Here is a 13,944-nt window from a genome sequence, read left to right as displayed (position 1 = left end):
CAAACATGATATCCTTCTCCAGTGACTGGTCCCTCCTGATAATATGTCCAAAGTATGAGAGACGAACTTTGGCCATCCTGCCTCCACTCTGGCTGCACTTCTTCTAATACAGATCTGTTGATTTTTTGGCAGCCCATGGCACTTTCAATATTCTCCTCCAACACCATAACTCAAAAGCATCAATTCTTCTACTGTCTTTCTTATTCACAGTCCAGCTTTCACAGATGGGTCTGGTGAAAGGAGATAGGGTTAGGATTCCAGTATATATATATTTAGACAGACACACACACAGATAGATAGATAGATAGATAGATAGATAGATAGATAGATAGATAGATAGATAGATAGATAGATATAGATATAGATAACATTTTGATACTATTAAAGTAAAATTGACCATTAACTGGAGAAAAAGGAAAGAAATGGGAAAACAGATGTCAAAAATAAGCCATGTAAAAGAAATAGGGTCTGAGAGATGAACATATCACAGACTGTGTTATAGATTGGGACGATCCTTTATCGGCTCAGTTGTTGCAAAGGTGGGCAAGAGTTTCCATAAAGAGTGTTGTCCATATGGTTCTTAATGACTGAGAAAGGAAAAGAATGTTCCTTCTTCTCTGTTCCCAAGAAGGGGGTCACGCATTCTGGAAAATGATCCAGACTGGTATGTATTAAAGCAGAGTGGAGAGAATGACGGAAGAGGATCTGCCATTGCTATGAAAGCCAGCTTCCTTAAAGAGTTAAGGGCTATCTGACTGAGAGTTCTGAATAGGCAACACTATGAGAAATTATTCTCTATGAACAAGTTTTTCAGCTTCTAGCTTTTAGGGGAGGATAGGCACGGAGAAATTGAAGGCCAGACTTATTTTCATCCCTTTTTCCAGAAGCCAGTAGAGAAAATTTACTACAGCAGTTTAGAAATAACATTTGAAGGATGATTTGAAAATTTTATACAACTCACTGCATGTAATGTGTGGTTAAAAATCCCAGTTGTGTTTTACTTCCTTGGCATATAAACACTTTCGTTTATATTCATTTCGGAGTCAGGCTGAAACATTTCCTAAGTGGAAGAATTTTGTTTTAAAAATTTCCATAGTATCATTGGGAAGTAAAAAAAAAAAAAAAAAGTCATCATCATCCTAAGACTGAAATAATGTTTCTTCACACTATTTTGCTTCATAATTAGTTTAAGTAGGAAAAAAATCAATATTTATTTTGAAACCAATAGGTGGTGCTATAATTTTCTATATTTTTAATTTGAAGCAATATGCTCATTTTACTTTCCCACTCCTCAGTGGCATTAGAAATTTTCCTAATTATCACAGTAGGATTTTTCTTGGGAAAAAGAAAAAAAAGTCTGCATTGATGTTCCCACGTAGTTAACCACTGAGGTATGCTTTTCTTTTGCTGGAAATTCACACATAACTCAGCGAGCTTAAATGAAAGGGATCTATGCATAAGTGTACCTCAGAGATATTGCAAGTTTGGTTTCAGACTGCCACAGTAAGGACAATAAAACTCAAGTCACATGAATATTTTGGTTTGTTAGAGTATTCAAAAGTTTTGTTTACACTGTAAAGTGTGCAATAGCGTTGTGAGAAAGAGTGAAATACTGTGAGAATCACCACAATATGACAGAGTCCCGAAGGGATCACATGTTATTGGACAAATGGAGCGGATAGACTTGCTCAAGGCAACATTGACACCAACCTTCAATTCGTAAAAATTGAAGTTCAGATTAGCAAAGCATAATAAAATGAAGTGTTTTATAATCTTTGATAATCTTCATGGAAACAGAAGAATATACAATTATCTGTGTGATCCTTCCCCCAAGGACTTCTAGTAATAAGAATGCTATGCAAGAGCATAATTATAATATTTTATTTACTGTTTCATTGTCTAAACTGTCGCCAGGTACTAGAGTTGCATAAAAAGCAACAGCCACATTCTGAAATCATGCTTCTGTTTTCATGGTACCATGGACGCCAGAATCATGGCATACAAGAGAACCTTAGAGATTAGGCAGCAACAGATAAAACAACTGATTAAAATAAAAGCTCAATGTGCTAAAGACAAGCGCCTGTGATTTATTATCATGAGAGCCAACATGTTTCTGGTATAAGACAAAAAGTTCTGATGGTTCAAAGACATCGAAACATGAAATGAAAACTCAAATTCCATGGCAACACTTTTAAGTTTAAATAGTAATCTCAGTATATCATTGATGTTTACCCTAATGATAACAATCTCAATGTACTCATTTTCTCCGAGGAGGTATGGGAGTCCTCAGGATATTCCAGGTGTGTGTGTGTGTGTGTGTGTGTGTCTGTGTGTATGTATAAAACTGGAATACTGAAGAAATAATATCAGTTCAATGAGGTCTTGTAAAAGTGCCAAAAAGGATGTGGCAGCTGCAACTAGCTGCCACATCAACCCTATCATTCCTCAAACATCTGGTTGATTTTTTCCTCTCTTCTTCCAGATGTTTTGGTATCTTATAGAGATAACCTTAAACACTTGTCAGTACTGAGTGAGCAGCCTAGCTACTTATTGGAAGATGTGTTTGGAGAAGACATAATAATTTGCACAAGATTATACTCTGTACAGCAGACAGAGTTTCCTCCTTCTCACCAGGAGACTTTTCTGGGCTGGCTGGCGATTTCCTGCTTCCCCAGGCTTGTTATTCTCTGCCCTTCAGGAATCAGGCTATTTCCTCCGGGGTTAGTTGATAGAGATTGGACTGAGCCAAGCATGGTTTTTCCAATCTATTAAATAGTCACCTTTATAGTCACAATAAATATTTCATATCTAAGGTGTAAGAAACAGGAACATACTACATCAGAGCTTAAGAATAGCAGCAAATAACCCTTAAAAAAACACCAAAGCCCCAAATCCAACCACACTGCCAGTGTGTTGATTCTGACTCACAGTGATCCTGTATAGAGTTTCCAAGGCTGTAAATCTTTACTTGGGCAGAAAGTCTCATCTTTCTCCTTCAGAGTAGTTGGTGGGTTTGAACTGCCAACCTTGAGGTTAACAATCCAGTGCTTATATTACAGCACCACCAGGTCACCTTAAAAAAGAAACCACCACCACCACCCCCCAAAAAAATTGCTGTTGAGTTGATTCTGAATCATAGTGATACCATGTATTTCAAAATAGATTGGCTGCATAGCTCCATAGGATTTTCTTGGCAGTGATCTGTGTGAAGGTTGCTCGTAAGACCTTTCTTTCACTGTGTTGTGAAGATATGAGATATCAAGTTTTAGGTGAGTTGAGTCAAGTGCCCTGAGTCATTTCTGACTCACAGTGATCCTGTATAGGGTTTATGAGGGGTGAATGGTGGTTTGAACGCCCCACTGAGCATGCAGCTGTTGGTGGTGTTTTGTAGAATCAGTTCCGACTCATAGTGACCTTGTATAGGGTTTCCAAGGCTGCAAGTCTTTATGGGAGCAGAAAGCCTTATCTTTCTCCCATGAAACCGCTGATAATTTCGAACTGCTGACCTTGAAGTTAGCAGCCCGACTCGTAACCACTATGCTACCAGAACGCCTTGAACATGGAATTTGCTGTCTAATATTCATCGTAGAGCGCCACACTAGGACTCCTTCAGGTGAGTATTGGTGTGCTGTTGAGTTAGTTATGACTCACAGCGACCCTGTGTAGGGTTTCTGAGGCAGTAAATCTTTATGGTAGCAGAAAGACTCATGCTTTTCCTTTAGCCTGGCTTGAAGATTCGAACTGCTGACCTTGCAGTTAGTAACCCAGTGCATACCTCCTGCACTACCAGGGCTCCTTCCTTTAGGAGAATTGTTAAGTATGAAGCATTTGTACTATCTAGGGAATTTCTAAGTGGCCCTTAGCCATTGCCATTACATAGTGACCTGATAGGACAGACTAGAAGGAACCCACAAGATTTTCAAGGCTGCAATCTATACAAAAGCAGGTTGCCACATCTTTCTCTTGTGGTGCAACTGGTGGGTTTGAACCACTAATCTTTTAGTTAGCAGTCGAGTGCTTAACCACTGTACACCAGAGTTCTTTAAGTGTTTCTTTTTGTTGTTGTTAAGTGCCATTGAGTCACTTCCAACTCATAGTGACACTGTATAGGTTTCCAAGGAGTGGCTGGTGAACTTGAACAGCCAACCTGCAGTTCAAACCTACCTTTCAGTCCAGCACATTAACCCACAGGATCACACCAGGATTTCTTGTTAAGTGTCGTCAAGTCGGTTCCAACTTGTAGTGACCCTATATAGGTTTCTGAGGAGCGACTGGTGAGCTTGAACCACTGGCTTTATAGATCAAACCAACTTTGTAGTCTATCATGTTAACCCACAGTGCCACACTAGGACTTTTTAGAAAGCATTAAGAAAAGTCCTTTATCTGGAAAAAGGAGTTGGGAGTTGGGTGTTCTGTTCTACTCTGGGCTACACTGAAGCACTACATTCAGGACATAGCACATTTTAAAATGAATTTTGACAAATTAGACACATTCAAAGGGGAGTAACAAGAATGATGAAGACACATGATAAGACATATGAGAAACAGTTTAAGAAATTGCAGACTTTTAGGCTGACTAAGAGAAGATTGTGAGGGCACAGTGGGCTGGGATATGATAGCTGTCTCCTCATAATTGAAGGACTGTCATATGAAAGAGGCATTAAAGTTCTTTGATGTGATTCCAGAATGCTTATCAAGAATTAATCGAAAGAAGTTGCCATTTGGTATTTCATTTCACTGTCAAGATGTTAGCATTGGATGTAAATAGCTTTCTTTCACCATTAGAAAGTGAAATATAACACAGAATGAGTGCAGCTATAAATTGAAGTGAAATAGACTAAAATAATCATGGTATGTTTTGGCTCAATAACAAGAATCAATTTCTTAAGATTAATCATTTCAATTGGTAGTTACAAATACCTACTATGTGCCAGGGATTTTCTAGGCACTGGGGATAAAACAATGGACAAAACAGAGCTCTGGCTCCCAAGGTCCTTTCAGTCTGGGGGCGGGAAGGAATCAATAAACCTAAGCAAACTCTTGTAATATATCAAATGAAAACTTGATGAATCACAATAGAATGTTGTCCAATCTAGTTGCTTTGGCCATGCCATAAGGAAGGATCAATTGCTAAAGTTAAACTGAGTGTTTGGTAAAGTAGTGGGTCAGCAAGGAGGTGGGAGATGCTCAGTGAGATGGTCTGGCCATAGTGATGGGAATGATCATCCTGGTAAATGTGAGGGTGATGTAGGGTCAGGCAACACTTGTGCTGAACATGAGATCTCCATGAACAGGAATGGACTCAATGATAACTGTCAGTAGTCAATTACTACTATTCATACATGAAGGGAACAGGTAGCAACAGAGGTTGATGAGAACCCATCACAGACAATGTTTTTTTGAGACTGGTTAACCAATCTTGAAGGAGCTCTGATAGCATATTGGTTATGAGTCGGGATGCCAACCTCAAGGTAAGCAGTTCAAAACTACCAGCAGTTCCTCGGGAGAAACATGAGGTGTTCTGCTCCCATAAAGATTTACAGCCTTGGAAACCCTGTACAGGGTCACTATGAGTCGGAGCCAACTCCATGGTACTTAACAACAACAACAACAACAACCAATCTTGAGGAATATAAATTACTGCACTTTTTTTGTTTCTGTGCTTGTCTATCTTAGTGTATACCTTTTTATTGAATATGGGGAATGCTTTACCCATCTCTCCAGGGTTCCAACTTATAATGGTCCCGTAAAGGGTTTCCTAGGAGCAGCTGGTGAGTTTGAACCATCAACCTTGCAGTGCAAACCAACCTTGCAGCCCAGCGCAATAACCCACAGCACCAGAGTTTGGATGTTTAAAGCTGGTAAGGCAGGCACACAAAATTCTCAAAGACCAAAGTTCTTTGAAGTCTCCAGGACCCCTTGGTGATGCTCTCATAGATACAATCCTAGGGGTCACTGGAGTATTACCTAATGCAGCCTACATTTGAATTTTCAGAAATGAATGCTAATAAATGAATCATTCTCATCTGTTTTAAATCTTGGAGTTTCTCTTTAATAAAAAAAATTGTGGTGCTAGAGAAATTGGAAAATTACTGATTTATTTTACAGATTAGGATATTGAGGCCCCAAAAAATTAAGTTTTTTGCTTGAGACTCCAGAGGTAGCTATTGACAGGGTCAGAATGAGAGTGGAAATCACCTCATCACATGGTGCCAGTTCTACTGTTCGAGAAGCAGTACCTTATTCAAATTACACTTCATTGTGAAGGTAGAAACTGAAGAGCTGAGGCATAGAAGAGCAACCAATCTGGCCACAGACCATATCTTCAGAGCACTGAGTAAATAATATCGTATGTTACGGATTGAATGGTATCTCCCAAAAATGCATGTTATAAATCCTATTCCTGTGGGATAAGCATTTGACCACAAAGTTTGAACCACTAGGTTGGTTCAAACTCTATATAGGATCACTAAGGGTCGGAACCAACTCTTTTGCACTTAACAACAACACTAATTCCATTTTGAAACTGAATTTCCTTCTTTTTGCTAATGAGGCAATTATCCGTGTAGGGAGTGCCTTAAGCCAATCACTTTTGAGATATAAAAGGAGCAAGCAGACCAGACATAGAAGCAAGGAAGCAATGATGGTGGAAGATAGAAGCCATACCATTTGAAGATCACCAAAAACCAAACAACCAGAGCTGGAGAGAGATAAGGGCCTTCCAGTAGAGTTGATGGTGCACTGGAGGCACTCACTCATCTATGCTAAGAAATTTGAAAGACAGATACCTAGCCTGACTGACAGAGATCCATGTTTATGCAAATTCCAAACACAGATGACACAACAGAATGAAGAAATCATTGGACAGTATCATTACTATTTCATGCAAGTGAAATTTTGCCAAAGGTAATTAAAAAATCTGGCTGCAACAGTACATTGAGAGGAAACTGCCAGAGGTTCAAGTCGGATTCAGATGAGGACATGAAAGAAGAGATATCATTGCTGATTTCAAATGGATCTTGGCTAAAAGGAGAGAATACCAGAAAGATGTTTATCTGTGCTTTATTGACTATGCAAATATTTTTAACAGTGTGGATCATGACAAACTATGGGCACCATTGTGGAGAAAGAGTATTCCTGAATACTTAATTGTGTATAGATACAATGATTGTACATCGATCAAGAAGCAGTTGTTCAAACAGAACAAGGGAACACTGAATGGTTTTAAATCAGGAAAGGTGTGTGCCAGGGTTGTAGCTTTCACTATATTAATCAATCTGTACCCTGTGCAACAAATCTGAGAAACTGTATCATAGAAGAAGAATGCGGCATCAGAAATGGAGGTAGACTCATTAACAACCTATAATATTCAGATGATTCAACGATGCTTACTGAAAGTGAAGAGGACTTAAAATACTTAACTGGTGAAGATACAAGACCACAAACTTCCGTATGGGTTGTACCTCAATGTTAAGAAAATAAAAATCTTCACCACTGGACCAATAAATAACACCATGATAAATAGAGAAAAGATTGCAGTTGCCAAAGATTTCATTTTGCTTGGATTCACCATCAACACTCATGGGAGCAGCAGTCAGGAAATCAAATGACATATTGCATTAGGCAAATCTGCTGCAAAAGACCTCTTAAAGTATTGAAGAGCAAAGATGGCAATTTGAGAACTAAAGTGCTCCTGATCCAAGCCGTGGTAGTTTCAGTGTATGTGAAAGGTAGACATGGAATAAGGGAAAAGAAACTTAAAAGAACTGATGAACTTGAGTTATGGTGTTGGAGAAGAATATTATAAGTATCTTTCACTGCTAGAATAACAACAAGTTTGTGTTGGAAGAAGTACAGCCAGAATGCTCAAAGGAGGCCAGGATGATGAGACTTCGTCTCTCATACTTCAGACATATTATCAGGAGGGATCAATCCCCAGAGAAGGACATCATACTAGGTAAAGTGGAGGGAGAGTGAAAAAGATGAAGATCCCGTCGACTTAATGGATTGGCTCAATGACAGCAGAAGTGGGCTCAAGTTTAACAATGATTGTGAGGAGGCCACAGGACTGTGCATGAAATCGCTATGAGTTGGAAGCAACTTGACAGCACCTAACAACAATAAAATAGAGCTGGTGCCCTGAATTCGGCTTTCTAGCTTCCTAATCTGTGACCAAATAAATTTCTGTTAGTTTTAGTCACCCACTTGTGGTATTTTTATTATACAACATTAAGGAACTAAGACACCATATGCTTACATGGTGAAAAAATACTATACGTGGATCATCTCTATCTTGGGCAACTACACACTGCTTTGGGCAACAATTTTATAACCAGGATATCATAAGAATGCAGAGGAAAAACTGTTTCTGAGTATGTAAGAATAACATTTAAGTTTGTTAAAGAAAATGACATTCAGTTAGTATACCAATTTGTCCAGAAACATCCCTATTTTGAACTTCTTTTACTCTCTTGCTTAAAGAACATTTAAAGATTTTTGGAGTAAGTTCTGTCCATTAATTACAGTAACAATGAAGATGGGGGACAATCAATTGGTAATACAAGCTGGGTATTATTTCCGTTTATAGCAAAACTACTCAATAAAACCCATGTTTTGCCTTTCTATCCAAGTAATTAAAGCCATTAAAATGAAGCCTCCATGAAAATCAGGCAAAATTGTTTCAAATCGGGGTTGAATATGCTTGAAACTGAGAAATCTGCCAGAATCAGCTCCTATTTTTCATGTCGTTGTACTGATTGAATTACCATTTCTGCTTAGAACCACAGAAGCCCCAAGACTCTGGGACCAAAACCATAGACAATGATTCTTTGTCTAAGGGGAGCCCACAGTTGCATTTTTACATGCAAACATGTGTGCTTTCAGTGTGTAGCAGATGATTACGAATTCAGCTCCATCCCTGTGTAGGTCATGCATCTGCCCATAGTCACTCAGCTTAGCCCTGTTTTATGCACAGAACATGCTTACACATCGAAGTATGGCAAAAAAAATTTTTTTTTTCTTTTACTCAGTTCTTTAAAAGCGAATCTTCTAGGATCATCAAGGGGGAAGAGCACAAGCAGAATGCAAGACCATATCCAGAGAAGCAGCGACACCAGAGACGGAGGCAGAGATGGGAACATGGAGAGAGGTTGCAGTTGAGGACTCTAGATTCATGGCAAGAGAGGGACTTAGAGCTGGCAGCCAGGAGGCAGACAATGTGCCCTTTGGTGGTGTAAATTATTATATATGCCTGAGTTTTAAAAAAATAAAGAGCTACAGTGAATAGAGAGAAATACTGTAAACTGATGGTGCATGTTGTTGTTGTTTTGTGCTGTGGAGTCAGTTCCCATTCATAGCCACCCTGTACAGGGTTTCTGAGGCTGTAAATCTTTACAGGAACAGAATGCCTCATCTTTCTCTCATGGAACAGCTGGCATTTTCGAACTGCTGACCTTGCAGCTCGCAGCCCAATTCGTAACCACTACACTATCAGATGGTACATGGAGGGGATTACAATCATTGCAATGAAACAAGGTGTGTGATTTGTTGAATGTAAAACTGATAATCTGCCCTGTAAACTTTCACTCAATCTACAATAAAAACCTTAAATTAAAAATAAAAGTGAGCCTTCATTGTGTGTATGACTAGTTCCTCCCTAGTTCAGAAACATGTAAAGTGAACTCATTGGTCACGTTAACATGAGAATGTTGTGAGCGTAGATGGTGCTGGTGTGGTACACGGCACCATCACTTCAGCATCTGCTGGGAAACGAGGGAAACAAGACGAGAGCCAGATGACACTGCCGGAGCGATTCTTTCCAGGGCCTGCACATCTGGTTTGTGCTCCTGCCAAGGATCAAGCATGTGCTCTGATTAATTGTGGTGTAGAATGAAAATGTGGAGAAGCAGAACATGTTATGCAACATGCCAACGACAGAAACATATTCAGGGAGAGGTGTGTTCTCTCATGTGTGTGCTTGTACATGTGTGTATGCACCAGCATAGTTGACAATATTTTGTATGTGTGCCTCTGAGTAATATGTGTTCCTCTAAGCACAAGTTATGCCATCTCCTCAGGAGGGTTAGATACACTGTATTGCCACAGACCACTTTATGACTGTCAGGAGAACAATGAAACAGAAGTTGCTCAGGTCTTTGTATGGAATTAAGATATATTTGTGGCGGGCTGATTAAATGATATTAAAATGGTATATCCTTCTCCTTAAATTCATCAAGGTATAGTGTTTGTAGAAAGAAAGACAAATGCTGTACGATTTTAATAGATTTAATTATGCTGTGAATGTAATGCAGTTGTCAGTGCCTTTGAGTCATAGTGGCCCTATATAGGGCTTCCGGGGTTGTAAATCTTTGTGTGAGCAGAAAAACCTCATTTTTCTTCCACGAAGTAGCTGGTGGACTTAACAGCTGACCTTCTGATTTGCAATCCATGGCTTCTCCTACAGAGCCACCACACTCCCTTTGAATGATGTAGGTGTTTAATGTTTACTCAGCGAAAGAACATTGTTAGTTCTTGTCAAGTCTATTCTGACTCGTGGCGACTCCACTCCACATACATAGCATAGAATCGCTTCGTGTGGTGATACTCTACAACTGCTCCATGCGGTTTTCAAGGCTGTGATCTTTCAGAAGCAGATCATTAAACCTGTCTTTTGAGGTGCCCCTTCAAGGGTTCTAAACCCTAGCCTTGCAGCTCATAGTTGAGTCCTTAATTGTTTGCTCCAGCCAGAGACTCCTCAGCAAATGAATACATGCCAAATTTTGTTATTGTTAAGTACCATTGAGTCAGTTCCGACCCATAGTGACCCTGTACAGGGTTTCCGAGGAACAGCTGGTAAACTTCAGCCGCTGACCTGGAGGACCAAACCGGTGCAGTCCAGTGCATTAACCCACAGCGCCACACTAGGACTCTACATGCAAAATAAGCACTTTTAAAATGTACAACTGCTGCAATGTTTGAAAAGAATGACATTTATTTCCCTATTAAATTTTATCTAGCAGGAGAAATCTTGGTACGATACAACACAGTATATAGTTGATCAAGATAAATAACCAACAAGGCCTACGACTCTGATTCATTTTGCTTATGATTATTGTTGTTTAGGACTCCTGATGTGGCACTGTAGGATCATCACTGAGCTGTGAACCACAAAGTTGGTAGTTCAAGCCCACCAGCTGCTTCTTGGGTGGCTAGAAGTCTAAATTGGCTCGTCGGCATTTAACAACAACAACATTGCTGTTTAGACAGCTCATGTTCAAAGCATCTAACCTCCTGTGACTTCACAAGGGGGAGGGAGGAGAAGCACCATCAGCATCAGCCCAAGGCCCATTCCTGTGAGGCGGGGATGAGATATTGCCTCCATGCTCTTCTGCTCCATCCGCCATCTTGTTTGTTCTCCAAATGCCTCCATACTTTCACCACCTTTCCCAGTTCTGACACAAACTGTCCTTCCCATGCCCCACACTGCTTCTCTTCTGGCTTCGATTATTCATTGCATTGGCCACAGAAAACTCCTAGACAACACTCACAATTGTGGGGCTTATTAGAGAAGTGAACAGGTTACAATTCAGGATCAGAAATGCTCAGAATATAGCACTTCTCCAGTCTGGAGTGCCTCTTCTCAGCCAACCGGCATGCTTCTCTCTGGTCCTTGGTCTATCACTTGGTCCCTTGACCTCTGTTCTGCTTGGGTAGAACCTGCCAATAAATGTATTTATCTATTTAGCACTGCCAATAAATGCCCAAAGGACTCACCTTTCTGTCATAAGACTCAGCATAAAGGCACTGGGCGCTAACTCTATGGGTCTCTAGATTATGTGCCTGGAATCAACCTTGTGCCTTCACTCACTCGGTGGGTTGGAAAGTCTGCTGTTTGGCTCTGTGCTCTTGGCACTGCTGACTTTGTTGCTGCTGTTTCTCCACTGTTTCTCTCCCATCTCTGGTTTCTCAGCTCTGCCTTCTATATGAAGCAGGCTCAGCATTCAGAGATGTTGGAGTCCAAAGTACTGCTCTACTCTTGGCTCGTTTTTCTTGATGGTAGTGAGATCCCCATTTCTGCTTCTGAGATGGCTCATTTTATGCCAAGGGTAATGGCAAAACAGACCAATATCCATGCTACTGTCCCATGCACCCTACTTGTATGGCCCCACCCAGTTATTTGAAAGGAGCTCTGATAGCGTAGTGGTTGTGAGCCTTAAGGTCAGTAGTTCGAAACTACCAGCTGTTCCACGGGAGAAAGATGAGGCTTTCTGCTCCTGTAAAGATTTACAACCTCGGAAACCCTGTACAGGGTCACTATGAGTCAGAACTGACTCCATGACACAAAACAACAACAACAACCATAAAAATTGTTGTGATGTTTGAGTGAGCATGTAAAACACTACTTAGTGCCTATCATTATTTCATTATTTAATGCTTGTTCTAATTGTTTTTGAAATGTTTTTTCAAAATTTCAAAAAAAGTCAAGAAATCAAACTACATTTTGCATTAGGCAAATCTGCTGCACAAGACCTTTTTAAAGTACTGAAGTACAATCAGCTTGAGGACTAAGGTGCGCCTGACCCAAGCCATGGTATTTTCAATAACCTCATAGACATATGAAAGCTGGACAGTGAATAAGGAAGACCTTAGAAGAATTGATGCTTTTGAGTTTTGGTGCTTGAGAAGAATATTGAAAGTGCCATGGGCTGCCAAAAGAACCAATAGATCCGTTTTGGAAGAAGTGAAGCCAGAGTGTTCCTTAGAGGCCAAGATGGCCAAACTTCATCTCTCATGCTTCGGACATATTGTCAGGAGGGACCAGTCACTGGAGAAGGATATCACGTTTGGTAAGGTGTGGAAGGTCAGAGAAAAAGAAGAAGCCCCCCAACGAGATGGACTGGCCAAGTGGCAGCATCGATGGACTCAAGCGTGGCAACAATAGTGAGGTAGGCCCAGGATCGGGCAGTGCCTACCTCACTACTGTTAAGGTATAAGGTCACTATGGGTCGGTACCGACTTGATGGCACCTAACAACAACAACAATTGTTATAGCACTGTTTATTTTTAGGACATATGTAGACTAGGGAACAGTGAAGGTCTCTAAATAAGTGGCCTTGCACTTGAGATCTGAACAAGGTCAGCAGTTTGAAACTACCAGCTGTTCTATGGGAGAAAGATGACACTTTCTGCTCCCATAAAGATTTACAGCCTCAGAAACCCTGTACAGGGTTGCTATGAGTCGGAACCAACTCCATGGCACATAACAACCACAACCACCCATTTATTTGATGAGAGTTATACAGACTAGCCACCACTTGTCTGTTAGTTTGTCATATTGTGGTGGCTTGTGAGTTGTTGTGATTCTGAAAGCTATGTCACTGGTATTTTAAATACCAGCAGGGCCACCCATGGTGGACAGGTTTCTGATGAGCTTCCAGACAAAGACAGACTAGGAAGAAGGAGTGACGAACTACTTCCAAATATTTAGTCAGTGAAAACCTTATGCATAGCAGAGAAACACTGTCAGATATAGTACCGGAAAATGAGCCAATCAGGATGGAAGCACTCAAAATGTGACTGGGGAAGAGCTGCCTCCTCAAAGTAGAGTTGACCCTGATGATGCAAATGGAGTAAAGCCCATGGGAAAAAAGCCTTCATTTGCTGATGGGGCACAACTCAAAATGAAGAGGAACAGCTATAAACATCCATTGAAAATCAGAACATGGAAAGTACGAAGTATGAATCTGGGAAAATTGGAAGTTGTCAAAAATTAAATGGAATGCAAAAACATTGATGTCTTAGGCATTAGTAAGCTGAAATGGACTGGTAATGGCTATTTTGCATCTGATGACCACATGGTTTACTATGCCGGGAATTACAAATTGAAGAGGAATGGTTTTGCATTAATTGTCAAAAAGAACATCTCCAGATCAGTCATGAGGTACA

The sequence above is a fragment of the Chrysochloris asiatica genome, unplaced genomic scaffold (genome assembly GCF_000296735.1).
Source record: "Chrysochloris asiatica unplaced genomic scaffold, ChrAsi1.0 scaffold00065, whole genome shotgun sequence".
NCBI classification, from domain to species: domain Eukaryota; kingdom Metazoa; phylum Chordata; class Mammalia; order Afrosoricida; family Chrysochloridae; genus Chrysochloris; species Chrysochloris asiatica.
The sequence above is the reverse complement of the archived record's forward strand: the minus strand, read 5'-3'. Positions refer to the sequence as shown.